Source organism: Adiantum capillus-veneris, chromosome 23 (assembly GCF_014529385.1).
Source record: "Adiantum capillus-veneris isolate H3 chromosome 23, ASM1452938v2, whole genome shotgun sequence".
NCBI lineage: Eukaryota > Viridiplantae > Streptophyta > Polypodiopsida > Polypodiales > Pteridaceae > Adiantum > Adiantum capillus-veneris.
In genome coordinates this window covers 49,344,551-49,357,883 of record NC_140953.1, presented here as the reverse complement: position 1 = coordinate 49,357,883, position 13,333 = coordinate 49,344,551, and positions in this window count along the sequence as shown.

The window sequence follows — 13,333 nt, the reverse complement described above, 5'->3', positions numbered from 1 at the left end:
TAGGAAACTATCCTAAAAGACGTTAAAGATTAGGTTAGATGTAGACTTACGTTAAATTAGATTTAGGTTTATTTAAGTTAAATTAGATTAGATTTAGGTTTATTTTTAATTAGATTTACGTTTATTATCGCTAGATTTAGATTTACGTTATATTAGATTAGATTTAGGTCTCCATAGACTGCGATGCCTGCATGAAGCGGGTGAAGAAAGCCCTCAATGGAATATAGGGTATTGCTGCCTTCACTCATGGTGGGCTCTGTCGATCAAAAAGTACTGGTGAAATGTCTTCAGAAGATAGGGAAGAAGGTGGATCTTCACGGCGGCAAGAGTCACTACATCCCGGACAATGACCATCTAGACAACCTCTAGTCATTCAACAGCAACTTCAAAGTTATTAACAAGAGCAAGAACGGTCCAAAGGGCCAGTTGCTGTCGTCAGATGTGGATGGAGATGAGGCAGCGTCACCACCGGAAGTTAACTCTCACATCTTTAGTGATGAGAATGCCACTTCTTGCCAAGTTATGTGAAAAATTATGTGTTAAATCAGTTTTAAGGTTCTTATAATCCCTGTTAGTTTAGTTCTTTGTTTTTAATATAACATAATTTACGTTAGATTTAGATTTATGTTATATTAGATTAGACTTAGGTTTATTTAGGTTTACCCACACAGACACACACACACACACACACACACACAAGAAGAAGAGAGTTTTAACATCGTAGGAAACTATCCCAAAAGACGTAAAAGATTAGGTTAGATATAGACTTACGTTAAATTAAATTTAAGTTTATTTTTAGTTAGATTTACGTTTATTTAGATTTACGCTTATTTACGTTAGATTGAGTCCACGCAAGAATTACTTACGGTTTAGGGTTTAGAGTTAGACGAACAGTGAAAAGATCTACTGTGAAAAGATGTTAAGATGCTGTGAAGTGCTACAGCTAGAGAAGAGGCAAAGGGGTTTTGTCCACTACATGCAGTATCATGTAGACGTGGGTATGTAGATTTCTTGTACCCACAAATATAGGTATTGACCAATAAAGAAGAGATTATAACCCGGTGGTTCTGATCTCCGTGCACCTCTAGACCGAGGTGTGCGAGGATTGGACATGACTAGAGGATGTGAGGTAGAGAGAGAGAGAGAGAGAGAGAGAGAGAGATAAGACGAAGAATGCCAATAGAATATTAAATTTGTTGTCCAGGTTATAAGATTTTTATCCTCATTATGAGTAGTGACGAGGATGTGGGATAGTCCAACCGAAACACCTATCTCTCAACGAGGGTCTTATGTCCTTGTAATCAATGCAAGCATGCTGTGCGACGGACAAGACGTGTTTCTTTGTAGCACGTTCGCGAATTTGGCGAGTTCGATCCATCTATTATAGATCGAGTTGTTGCCAATTATAACTCGTCGGACTCTGACGCTGGCCAACAAGCGCAATCTTGCAACCCAATAGACGTGTTCGCAGGCGCTTTGGTCAAGCAGCATATGTGAGGCCACAAGATGTAGCCTCTGACAGCTCGGGGGATGATCATGCAGAGCACATTCCCAACGAGGTAATGTTTGAGCCCGAGATTGATGAAATGATCAAGACGATCATGGATTCAGAAAGGCTTATCTATGATGATATGAAAAGTGAAGCCGATACGCCATTGTATAATGGAGCACGTATGTCTAGATTGAAAGCACTCCTGGTTCTTCTCAACATGCAAGCAAAGTTTGGATGGAGTGACACTAGCGTCACAGCGCTTTTCAGGTGATCTATTACAATTAGTTTACTTTAATAAAACTCTAAATGTATAATGATCTGATAGATTTTTACACGACTGTATCGTATTTTTATGTTGTGTAGATTGCTTAAAGAGAACATACTACCAGCTGACAAGGTGATGCCAGATTCCCGAGATGAAGCAAGAAAGATTTTGCGAAACTTGGGGATGGATTACAATTCTATCCATGCTTGTCCTAATGACTGCATTCTTTTCAGAGGGGAATACATAGACATGGAGAAGTGTCCGAAATGTGATTCCGAAAGATATCGAGTAGATCTCCACGGGACAAAAATTCCACAAAAGGTTTTGCGACATTTTCCTCTGCTTCCTCACATCAAGCATTTCTTCGAATGTAAGTCCATGGCTGCCCTAGCATCATGGCATGAGGAGAATAAATCTTCGGATGGTGTGCTACGAATTCTTGCAAATTGCGCAGCCTGGAAACACATAGATGGAACATGGTCAGATTTTGCCAGGGAAGCTCGAAATTTGCGCTTAGGCCTGGCTATGGATGGCGTAAATCCATTTGGTCAAAGATCAACATCTTACAGTGTATGGCCCATTGTCATCGTCAACTACAACATTCCCCCGTGGTTGACTACGAAGAAGGGGCACCTATGGCTAAGCTTGATTGTGCCAGGGCGATATGAAGTGGAGAATATGGATGTGTATCTTCGTCCACTATTGGAAGAGCTACAACAATTGTGGATTGGCATAGAGGTGGCGGATATGAGCCGACACACAGGACGACGGAATGCTTTGATGAGAGGCATTCAAATGTGGACCATGCATGACTATCCCGAGCTAACAGAATGCTCAGGTGATCTATTGACACTCCTCACTCAGACACTGTAAATCTTGTTTTTTTCCATAGTTGATCTATTATCATGTGTATACATGCAGGGCTTCAAACAAGCGGATACAGAGCATGTGTCACATGTGGACCTAGACTGACTGTGCGTCAAAAGGCACGTCCAGAGGGTAGCATGGCAGAAGGTTGGTTGGTATCAGAGTCCCTAGTGTACATTGGAGAGTGGCTAGACGGATTTGATAAATCCCGGGACACGCTATGGCGAACCATAGATGATGAGCGCATATCTGGGATTGTCATGTGCAATCTCGGTGTTGAGAAGAAGATGACGGAAGATCTAGAGGCTAAAATCAACCGATTTTGCATGCTTCACAATCCAGTGATGCAAAAGTGGATTTCACAATATGAGGATGCAAAGCAAGAGCGACAAAGGGCACGAATCGAGTGGAGACGGGGAAGACGACCACCGATGCACTATCCGACGGTTCTGGAGAGCCTACCAACATTCATGAGCTTAAGATGGTTGCACAACCAATTGAAAAGCGCACAACAATGCGGTGACGAAGTGACTGAGGAAGAGTGGGAGTACTCTCGGGGTTGCGCGACCAAGGTAAGTTTGCAATGTACGACTAGCTAGTGACTTTATTTCTAAATGTTTGAACGGCCACTCATAATCTTTGTTCGTTGTAGTATAAGTCATACACAGCAGCATGGTGTAAAGGTCGATATTTTAGGGTGAAACGGATCGACAAAAAGCGTTTTACTCAAGATTGTGGAATCATGGCAAAATTTGAACAGTCTAGTCGACGACGTTCCTCTGATGCAGATCCTGTGGTGGTGGAACTCACTTACTTCGGCATGCTACAAGAGATTTTGAGGATCGATTACAGAGGATTTTTTGTCGACTTGTTCGACGTGCAATGGTTCAAGGTAATCATGGAGGGTCGCAACGCTACTGTGCGTAGAGGAGAGTCTGGTTTTCTTGAGGTGGATTCTACTAAGAAATGGACTGACCTAAGAGACACTTTTGTACTACCCGAGCATTGTGAACAAGTAAGTATGTAAATAGTTAACATCCCCCTTTTACAAGCTATGTGCTTGAAAGCTCTCATGTAAGTTATGTGGCTCTGGCAGGTAATATTTCATCCTACAAAGTCTACATCAAACTGGTGGTACGTCATAGAGGTAGCCCCTCGTAGTGCAAGGACGTATGAAGGCTACCATGTGCCAATCACAAGGGCATCAATGGAGGAGATCAGAGAAGATGCTCAATCAGAAGCTGCTGCGGTGGTGCCAGACGAGCATCAAGATGCTACTACTCTATATGGGGTGCATGCAGAGGAGCTACAAAATGAAACAGAGGATATGTGTTTAAACGGAGAGCTCTATATAGATATAGGAAGTTATGCTGAGTTATGCGAGGATGAGAGAGAGATCTCTTAAAGCCACAAATATTGTATTTGAACAATTTTGCTCCGTGTTGTAAAAGCTCTGGCTCTCTAAGTACCTTCCATGGTGTATAACGCTCTTTTCTACTCGCGCTCACATATTTTGATTGAAAATTCTGAGTTTTCGACTTGCCTCTTCTATCACTCAATTCATTGCGTCATTGTATTTATATGCGTCATTACGTCATTGTATTTAATGGTCTTTGCGTCATTGTCTACTCTATTCATTCAATATTAAGTTTAAATATTCGTGTGTTTAATGCAGGTTTGGATGATGAGGAGTTTCTTTCTTCTTTGTCACCGCAGCAGAGACAGTGGTACGTGGAGCATCATCGCTCTGGCGCATCATCACGCGTTCCTACTCCATCCGCATCTCCCTCTCTTTCGGAGCATTCGGCGCGCTCCAAAGCTTTGGCGTCGACGAGACGAGCTTCACACTCGTCTAGACACCGGCGCTCTAGTGGTGGCGGTGGCGGTTATTGTGGGGATTCCGCAGCCGATGCCTCCACACCGTCTCGTGTTCGACGAGGCTCTTTACCCTCCCCTTCTTTGCCCGCCCCCACACCAGTCACAGCATCGCCATCTACGCCAGGTTTTGCGCGGCTGACTGTTCCTAGCAGCTACACACCTCTACCTACTCCGCCAGGAGCCACCCCACTCGACACTCCTCGCTTCGGGGCCCAGACGCCGGTGGAGACACCTGACGTCCGTACCCCCATCGACACGCCGCTAGAGACCCCTGCCGAGACACCCAGGTTCACGAATCACTGGCCAGAGGGCTTGCCTTACTCCGTCGACTTCAGCGGCGGCATCATCATGGATGATGACGGTAAGAAGGTGATCTCGCGCATGCGTGGTCTTTGCTCTCAGCTGTTTAGACACTACATACTAAACAAATGGAGTGAAGTACCAAGTGATTTAAAAAACAGAGTCATCAGCATACTTCATGATGAGTTTCCCGTTCCAACACGGGATCAACGCTTCAATGAAGACCTGATGAAGATTTGAATGCGCGAATACTGCAAACAAAAGCGTTCTGAAGTGCAAAAAGCAATCAAGCATGGGTGGAACAGGCCAGATTGGCTGGCCAAAGAAGATTGGAAGAATGCGAAGAAAGCAGCGCGCGAGAATCCCGACAAGTGGAAGCAACAAAAGGATGCAGCCAGAGCGCGAGTAGAGGCAGGGAGCTCGCACCACTTGGGGAGCGGTGGATGGGCATCATTTGAGGTGGATTTTGAAAGTGTTTTCGCATTGCTCTTTATGTTCGATAGTTTAGGGTTTATGAGTTTTTTAATTCTAACATAATGAAATCTTTGTATGTTTTGACAGTGGTCAATGACAGGACGTGATCCCACACCGTACGAGCGCGAGTACGCAGGCAAGAAGGGCTTAAACGCCCTGATGGACATTCTCAGTTCTCGTGGCGGCATGGTTAGTATTAGGGTTTACTCTTTTCTATTTTTTGTATTGTTTTATAAATGTCGTTATATGTTTATACTTACTGAAAGCTGTCTTATTGTCTTTTTTTGCAGAATCCGACAGATACGCCGCTTGGACGCGATGAGACATCTGACTAGACGACGTTAGTTTAGCCATAGCTAGATAGCATTAGTTTAGGGTTTCTCATAGCTTATGTATCATGAGACGGATTTTATACGTCTTTTTGAACCATGTATATTATTACATTTGTCACCGTAGTTCATTTTGCCAATCAAGTCTTTATGCCTATGATGTTGTACAATTGTCATTATTACATTTTCCAATCAATTCATTTTGCCTATGATGTGTACAATTGTCAATTTTATGCTTGTCAATTTTGCAAACAATGCATCTTGTGGGTGACTATTTTGGGTCTATTATCTACCCTTGCACTTTTTTTAAAAAGTGAATCAAGTACAATATGCTTGATGGGTGGCAGGGCATTCAATGCCCTGTCACCAAAAAAAAATTCTCTCGGGCGTCGCTATAACCGTCGCTATTTATGGCTCTGTAGAGTCGCTATGAGCGTCCCTATAGACTTCTGTGTAAACGTCCCTATGACCGTCGCTATGACCGTCGCTATGAGCGTCGCTATGAGCGTCGCTATAAGCGTCTCTATATAGCGACGCATATAGCGACGCCTATAGCGACGCATATAGCGACGGTTTTAGCAACGCCGAGGGTTATAAAACCCCAGTGTATTTCCGTGCTAACAGCGTCACAAGAGCACACAACCTCTTGTAGTGCGTGGGCCCCACATGTGTACAGGTAGGACAGGGTGTACATAGTGCATCGATTTTCACTATTACCAGTACCACTCTGTTTTTTCTACAATAAGGAGGAGTTGGTAGCGCGTAAAAATTCTTGAGGAAGCTATCCGCGGGCCGAAGACATGAGGTAAGCAGGTGCGTCAGATGGCATCGAATGGCGTCAGGAGGCCGAACGGGGTCAATATTTGCACGTGGATGAATACAGACACAAAGTGGTGTTTCCTTGTGAGAGTTATGCAGAAAGGTCATCATAAGGACTACTTTTTGGGCCACTTCACGTGGTTGCGAGACGCATTATTGAAAAGAAATGAGTGCCAGGTGTGCGGATGATGCAAAAAAGGTGACAACTATGCACTGCGAGGTCAGTTTTTGGCCTGTTCGGGGTCCGTTTGAGGTCATCTAAAAGGCCAAGGGTGCCCAACTAATAAATCTAAGTGTCAGAACTGAAAAAAAAGAGAGAAGACCAGAAAAAACGTGGAGTAGAGAGGAGGAACAGCCGCAGGTGTGTTTTTGGGGTTTTTGGAGCCTGTTTTGGCCGTAAACTGTTCATCCGAGGTCGGATTTGAGCACTTTGACATTGTAGACTGGGGTTTTGGGCCGTTCCGGACGTGATGGCGCTGTCCATTTTGCCAAATTCCTCACCCTTTTTCTACTGTTTTTGCTGTGTAAGTTTCTCCTATGAATGAAGCTTCTTCTCCAATTTGTGATTGTATCTGGCATATTTTACCCATATTGTGTGAGCTGTTTGCCCCATTGGTGTTGGCCCAAGATCATTTGTATCTAAACATCAGAAATTCTCCTCTTTTGAGCTAAGTTTTTTCGGTGTGTGTGTGTGTGTGTGTGTCTGTGTGAAGTGGGCAACTGGATAGTCTCTCTCCTCTCACTCCAGAGGTGTGCTCTCTGTCTCGGCCAGGTGTGTTGTGTAAGCCGAGTGGTGCCCCATAGTGTGTGTGTGTGTGTGTGTGTATCATTTCAAGAGTGTGTGTCACGTTGTTATAGAGGCGCTGTGTGTGTTTTCATCCCGCTCACATTCTTTTGGCGCCCCCACGGAGGATCTTCTTCGAGTACCTTCTGCTTCGAGATTCGGGATTACAGGTTGCAGGTTGCAGATTACATGTTACAGGTTACAGGTTATAGGGATAGGTACAGGTACAGGTTATTCACATAGGTACAGGTAGCTGGAGTATAGTGATATACTAGCAGTGATGTCACTTGCAGTTGTTGTGGGTATGCATCACTTGGCGCCTGTTTGAGCGCATTTTCTGTTGAATTGTACATTACTTGTGGAAACTGCCATTGTACGCATTTGTGGAGCCATACTTGGTTGTATTTGGTAGTCCCAGCCATTTCTGAGACTTGGTCTCGAAGATAGTCATTTCTGAGACTTGACTATATGCGATTTGCATTAGCCTTCGTGTGAGGGTCGATAGCGTGAGGTTTCTATTGAGCTAGGGGATTCTCAAATGTGGAGATCCTTTCGGTGATACAGGTAGCTGGAGCACCCTTTTCGTGACCTCGTCATAGGCTATGTACTAGTGATTCTTAATTGATGCTCGGGTTCTCTTGTAGGCAGTTTATGCATACATAGACAGTCTATATTTTGGGTTCACATTGTTCTACTTCTGGGGAAACTCTGCCAAAATTTTTCCAAGTTATGATGGCTGGTTTTTTGGTATTTTGAGCCATTTATGCTGTTATGCTGCTGAAATTTGGGCAAAAATCAGAGGATAAGTCAGGTGTGCCTTCTTGGGAGCTTCATGGTTGGCTTTAATGGATGATCAAAATGTCCCTCAGTTCACTCCTTTTCATTTAACTCAAAGAATCCAGATTAATGTTCATGTGTCCAGGAAGATCTTTTTCCAGCAGCGCATAGTCTTTATGTTTGAGCCAAGAAGATTGAGAGAGACCTTGGAATGTCCTTTGCTTGTTGTAATTCCGATGATCAACTATGAAAACTCATTTGATGTGCATGTGTTTGTCCTTATCTAAAGTTGAGCTCCATTGAAGTTTCTGGGGATTGGGTTGTCAAAAGTTTTGGGTTCTTGCACGTGTGCTCAAAGGGGTTCTCAAAGCATTGTAACTTGGGTAGCCATGGCTTTCTCTTATCCGGAGTTTCATGAAAGAAGTGATGAAGATGTGGAAGATTTTTTGGAAAATATGGAGGTTGTCTGCATTAGCAACCATATTCATGACCCTGCACAGATGTTACGTCTTCTCCAAATTTGTTTGAAGAGTGATGCACGAGTCTGGTCCAAAACATTTGAAGAGGAGTTGCGTGCAGCGGATCCACCTGTAAGATTGAGTTGGGACAATCTAGGGCATGGGTTGGAAGTGGAGTTTGTGAAGATAGAAGATCCTGACAAAGTGAGGCAAGAAGTACAAGGTTTGGTGCAGAAGGAAGGTGAGCCAGTAGATGCGTACATACGTAAGTTTTCATTGGCATGGGAGAAAATGTGCAAGGCCTTAGCACCACAGGTACCCCCGCCTGACATGATGAAAAGGACAGGTTCTTGGCTGGTCTTTGGGAGAATATACGTTAGAGAGTGGAGCTAAAGAAGCCTAGGACATATGAAGATGCACTAGAGGTAGCAAGGAACAAAGAGTGGAAGCTGAAGAAAATGAGCCAGTTAGGGGTGGAGTCTTTGCCCATGAGGTCTGAATTTCAGCCTCTAGAGTCTTTACAAGGTCGCATGTCAGGGGTTCATCATGAACTAGTGGTTCCTGTTACTACTCAGGTTATGCCAGCAGTGGTCACTACATCGGTGCAAGATGATGGGCTAAGGCAAGACATGAGGCAAGTGGTAGATTTGATGAAGAATCTTAGCCTAAACATGCTAGGTCAAGTGGGAAATAATCGAGGTCGAGGGAGGTTTGCAAATCAGCCAGGAGGTGAAGAAAGGCCTAGGAATGGTGTTGGACAAAGCAATGGTAGGTACTGGAGGCAGACGCCCACATGTTATAATTGTGGAGAGTTGGGTCACATCAGCCCGCAATGTGATGAGCCACCAAGGATGGGGGGAGACATGTATCCATTGCCAAGAGAGGTGCTAACTAGGTCAAATGATTATGGCATCGAAATTAAGGGAGACGAAGGAACCAGTGGACTAACCCAGGAGGAAAAGGGAAAGACAAAAGTGCTAAGTTTAGTCACCTTGGAGAAGGCATCAAAGCTAGAGGATACATTAGTGATGCCTATTGGAAAGAGGACCACAGAGTATAAGGAAGGAAGAAGTGCCCCAGGTCCTAGTAAGAAGAAAGGAAAGAGCCATGAAGGCGAGGATGTCAAGGCCAAGAGGAAAAGGAGATCTCGTCGAAAGTTTCATGTTTCAGATTTTCCACTAGGGGATGGGCAATTAAGCTATGACTTGACGGACGATCTGACGAGAAGGAAGGCAGATGTTACTTTTGGGCAGCTTATAGAGATGGTGCCTAAGCTAAAGCGACAGTGGAAGAGGATGGTTAACCCAATGGAGAAAGAGCCAGAGAGAGGTTCAATAAAGGTGTTGGCAATGGATGAGCTACCAGACATTTGTCCAATAGTAGATGTGTGGCATAAAAGGAAAATTTGGGACAAGGTTATGTGGATGGCGGATCCCAAATATGTGTCATAACACACTCATGCGTTGAGAAGATGGGTCTCACAGTGGCTGGGGTGTCAGGGTTTCGGATCAGATTGGCAAACCATCAAAAAGTAAAATGCTTGGGTGTTGTAAAGAGCTTAGAAGTGGAGGCATATGATGCAAAGGCAGTGGTTGATTTTCATGTGATGCCAGCAGGGTTGGGAACATATCCTATTATACTGGGCAGACCATGGTTACGTGCAGTGGGAGCTGTTCAAGATTGGCGACATGGTACGATTAGCCTCTATGGAAAGACAGGTACCAAGAAGCTTTATAATATGGACACAAGGAAACGATTAGAGGAGCTTTATGAAGATGAGGATGAGTCTAGTGATGAAGACTCTTCCACGGTGACAGATGAGGACAGTGATAGCACTACCAGCAGTGATGAGGATGCTGATGTTGCATTTCTTTTGATGGACAAAGAAATCCAGGAGTTTGGTTTAGTTGCATTTGCGAATGAGGTTGAAGATGAAAGTGAAGGGCCTTATGAAGTGATTGAAGGGCTGATGCAAACCAAGGCTGAGTTGTCAAAGAAGCAGGAATTGATGACACAAATGATCAGTGGAGACCTCTCAGCTATGGAGAATGATATATACTTCATTACTTCATATGAAGAGATCAGAGGGTTCAAGGGCGAAGAGATGCATATAGAGCTAAAAGAAGGTGCTAAGCCAGTGCGGCAAAGGCTAAGAAGGATGGGTCAAGAGCAAATGGAAGCCTTGCGAGAAGAGGTGGACAAGTTGTTGAAGGCAAGGTTCATAGTCCCTGTGGAGACCACAGAATGGGTGAGTCCAGTTGTATTCAGTCCAAAGAAGGATGAGAAGTGGAGAATTTGTGTAGATTTTAAACCCTTAAACGCAGCCACTAAGAAGAACCCATATCCTCTTCCATTCATCGATCAGATCTTGGATTCAGTGGCAGGTTATGAGAGGTACAGTGTGTGTGATGGTTTTTCAGGCTATTTTCAATTGAAGATTGCTCTTAAAGACCGCACAAAGACAACTTTTATTATGCCATGGGGTTGCTATTGCTACATAGTATTGCCATTTGGGTTGTCAAATGGACCTTCCTTCTATCAAGAGAGATCAAATCGGGTATTGGAACCATTCATTGGCAGTTGTGTTAAATCTTTCATGGATGACTTCTGTATCTACAGCAGTAGGGTTGAACACCATGAGAAGATGCAAATGGTATTGCCTCGATATGATGAATGTGGAGGACAACTAAATCCAAAGAAATGTCATCTAGCACAGCCAAGGGTGAAGTTATTGGGCCACATGGTGTCAGAAAATGGCATTGAGGCTGATCCAGACAAGGTTAAGTCTATTATTCTTCTTCCATCACCTACGAGTACGAAGCAATTGGCAACCTTTATACACAAAGTGAAGTACATGGCAAGGTTTATTCCATTGTCTTCTCAGATTCTTTATCCATTACAACAAGTGGCAAAGCATGATCCATTACAATGGGATGACAAGTGTAAAGAAGTGTTTCAAGAGGTGAAAGAGGTGTTAGGGGGTTTGTCAGCCATGCAGGCTCCTGATTGGGAGAAAGTTTTTTATGTAAATCCCTCAGTAGGGGATGAGGCCATTGGAGCCATGCTATTGCAAAAGGGGAAGGGCAGCCATTATATGAGGCCAGTGTATTGTGCAAGCCGAAGTTGGTAGCGGAGAGAAAGTTCTCGGAAGTAGAGCTAGTGATGGCCAGTGTAATATTTGCTTGTCGACGATTTCGTCATTACTTGCTACCACGGCCTTTTGTTTTCTTAATGAGTTATGCATTTTTTCCACAGTTAATTAATGGTACTAGCATGTCAAATGTGGTGAAGAAATGGGTGATTGAGCTGCAAGAGTTTGAGTTCTCTTTTCTAGTGGAAGATAGTACAAGGGCTACCCTAGCTGATTTGTTGACCTACAAGGAGAATCCCCTTATTGTTAAGGAAGAGGTGGTGAGAAAGGTAGTTGAAGAAGTGCCACAGATCAGCAATGCACATGTTTTGTTCTTTGATGGTTCATACAGAAAGAGCCATGATGCAGCTTCAGGGGGTATAGCACTTTATGATCCAGAGGGAAGCTAGTATGCAAGAGAGGGTTCAAATTGGATGCTCATAGTAACAATGAGGCTGAATATGCTACTCTGGAAGCCGGATTACACATTTGTTTGAAGCATGGGGTTCGAAGGTTGAGCATAAAAGGTGATGCCTTGTTAGTGGTGAAGCAAGTGCTGGGTGTGTGGAAGAGCAAGAACACCTCATTGAAGGAAATGTGCTTCAGAATTAAAGGCCTGTTAAAAACGTTCGAAGCATGGATCATCAGACACATTATACGTGCTCTAAATGGAGAGGCACATGAAGCAGCTCAAGGCATGATTGGGGAGCTATTTGTGTTGAGGACCACTTTACCTCTTTATCATAGCCGGGAAAGTTTGGATCAAGAAGAGGAGTTTTTGCTAACAGGAATCATTCCAAAGGAGATTCAGAAGTCTAAGAAGTATGGATTTGTGCGTAGAGCATATAGGTACAAATTGATTGGTGATGTCTTATACATGAAAGGGGCTGATCTTGTGTTGAGACGTGTACCTTGGTGGGAGGAGCGTTACAGAGTGTTGGAAGAGAATCATGAAGGAGAATGTGGTGGCCATTTTGCTCTAAAGATCACCTTGCATAAGATTTTGCAAGAGGGGTATGTATGGCCTAGTTTTCACAAGGATGTTCACCATTGGTGTAGGTCTTGCAATAGGTGTCAAGCATTTGGGAAGAGAGTCTTGAAGCCAGAGCTATGAAAAACCATTATGGCGTTTGATGTGTTTGAAAAGTGGGGGATTGATGCAATAGGCCCGTTACCTATCACAAGCAGGGGCAAAAGCTATATTTTGACGGCAGTGGACTATCTTTCTAGATGGGCAGAGGCTATAGCAGTAAAACAGATCACTGCAAAGGATGTGGCAAATTTGTGTATAATCAAATATGTTGCAAGTTTGGGGTTCCACTGGAGCTACTTTCAGATAAGGGGCCTGGCTTTAGAGCTAAACTGCTAGATTTTTTATGTGCAAAGATGAAGATTAGGCACCAGCCTACCACTCCTTATTACCCACAGTGTAATGGATTAAATGAAAGATTCAATGGTGAGTTGGTACAGATTCTTTCAAAAGTGACAGAGCACCAAGGAAAGAATTGGGATTTGGAATTGCCTAGTGCATTATGGGCTTACCGTACTTCGGTGAAGGCAGGTACAGGGTTTACTCCATTTCATTTGGTGTATGGAAAAGAAGCACTATTACCTGTGGAAGTAGAGTTGCCTGTGGTCAAGATGTTAGAGAAGTTGCTTGGGCCGCCTAATGATGCATTCGAAGAGAGGCTCTTACAGCTACAAGAGGTTCAGCTGGATAGGATGAGTGCATTGGAACAGTATGGGCAGATACAAGATAG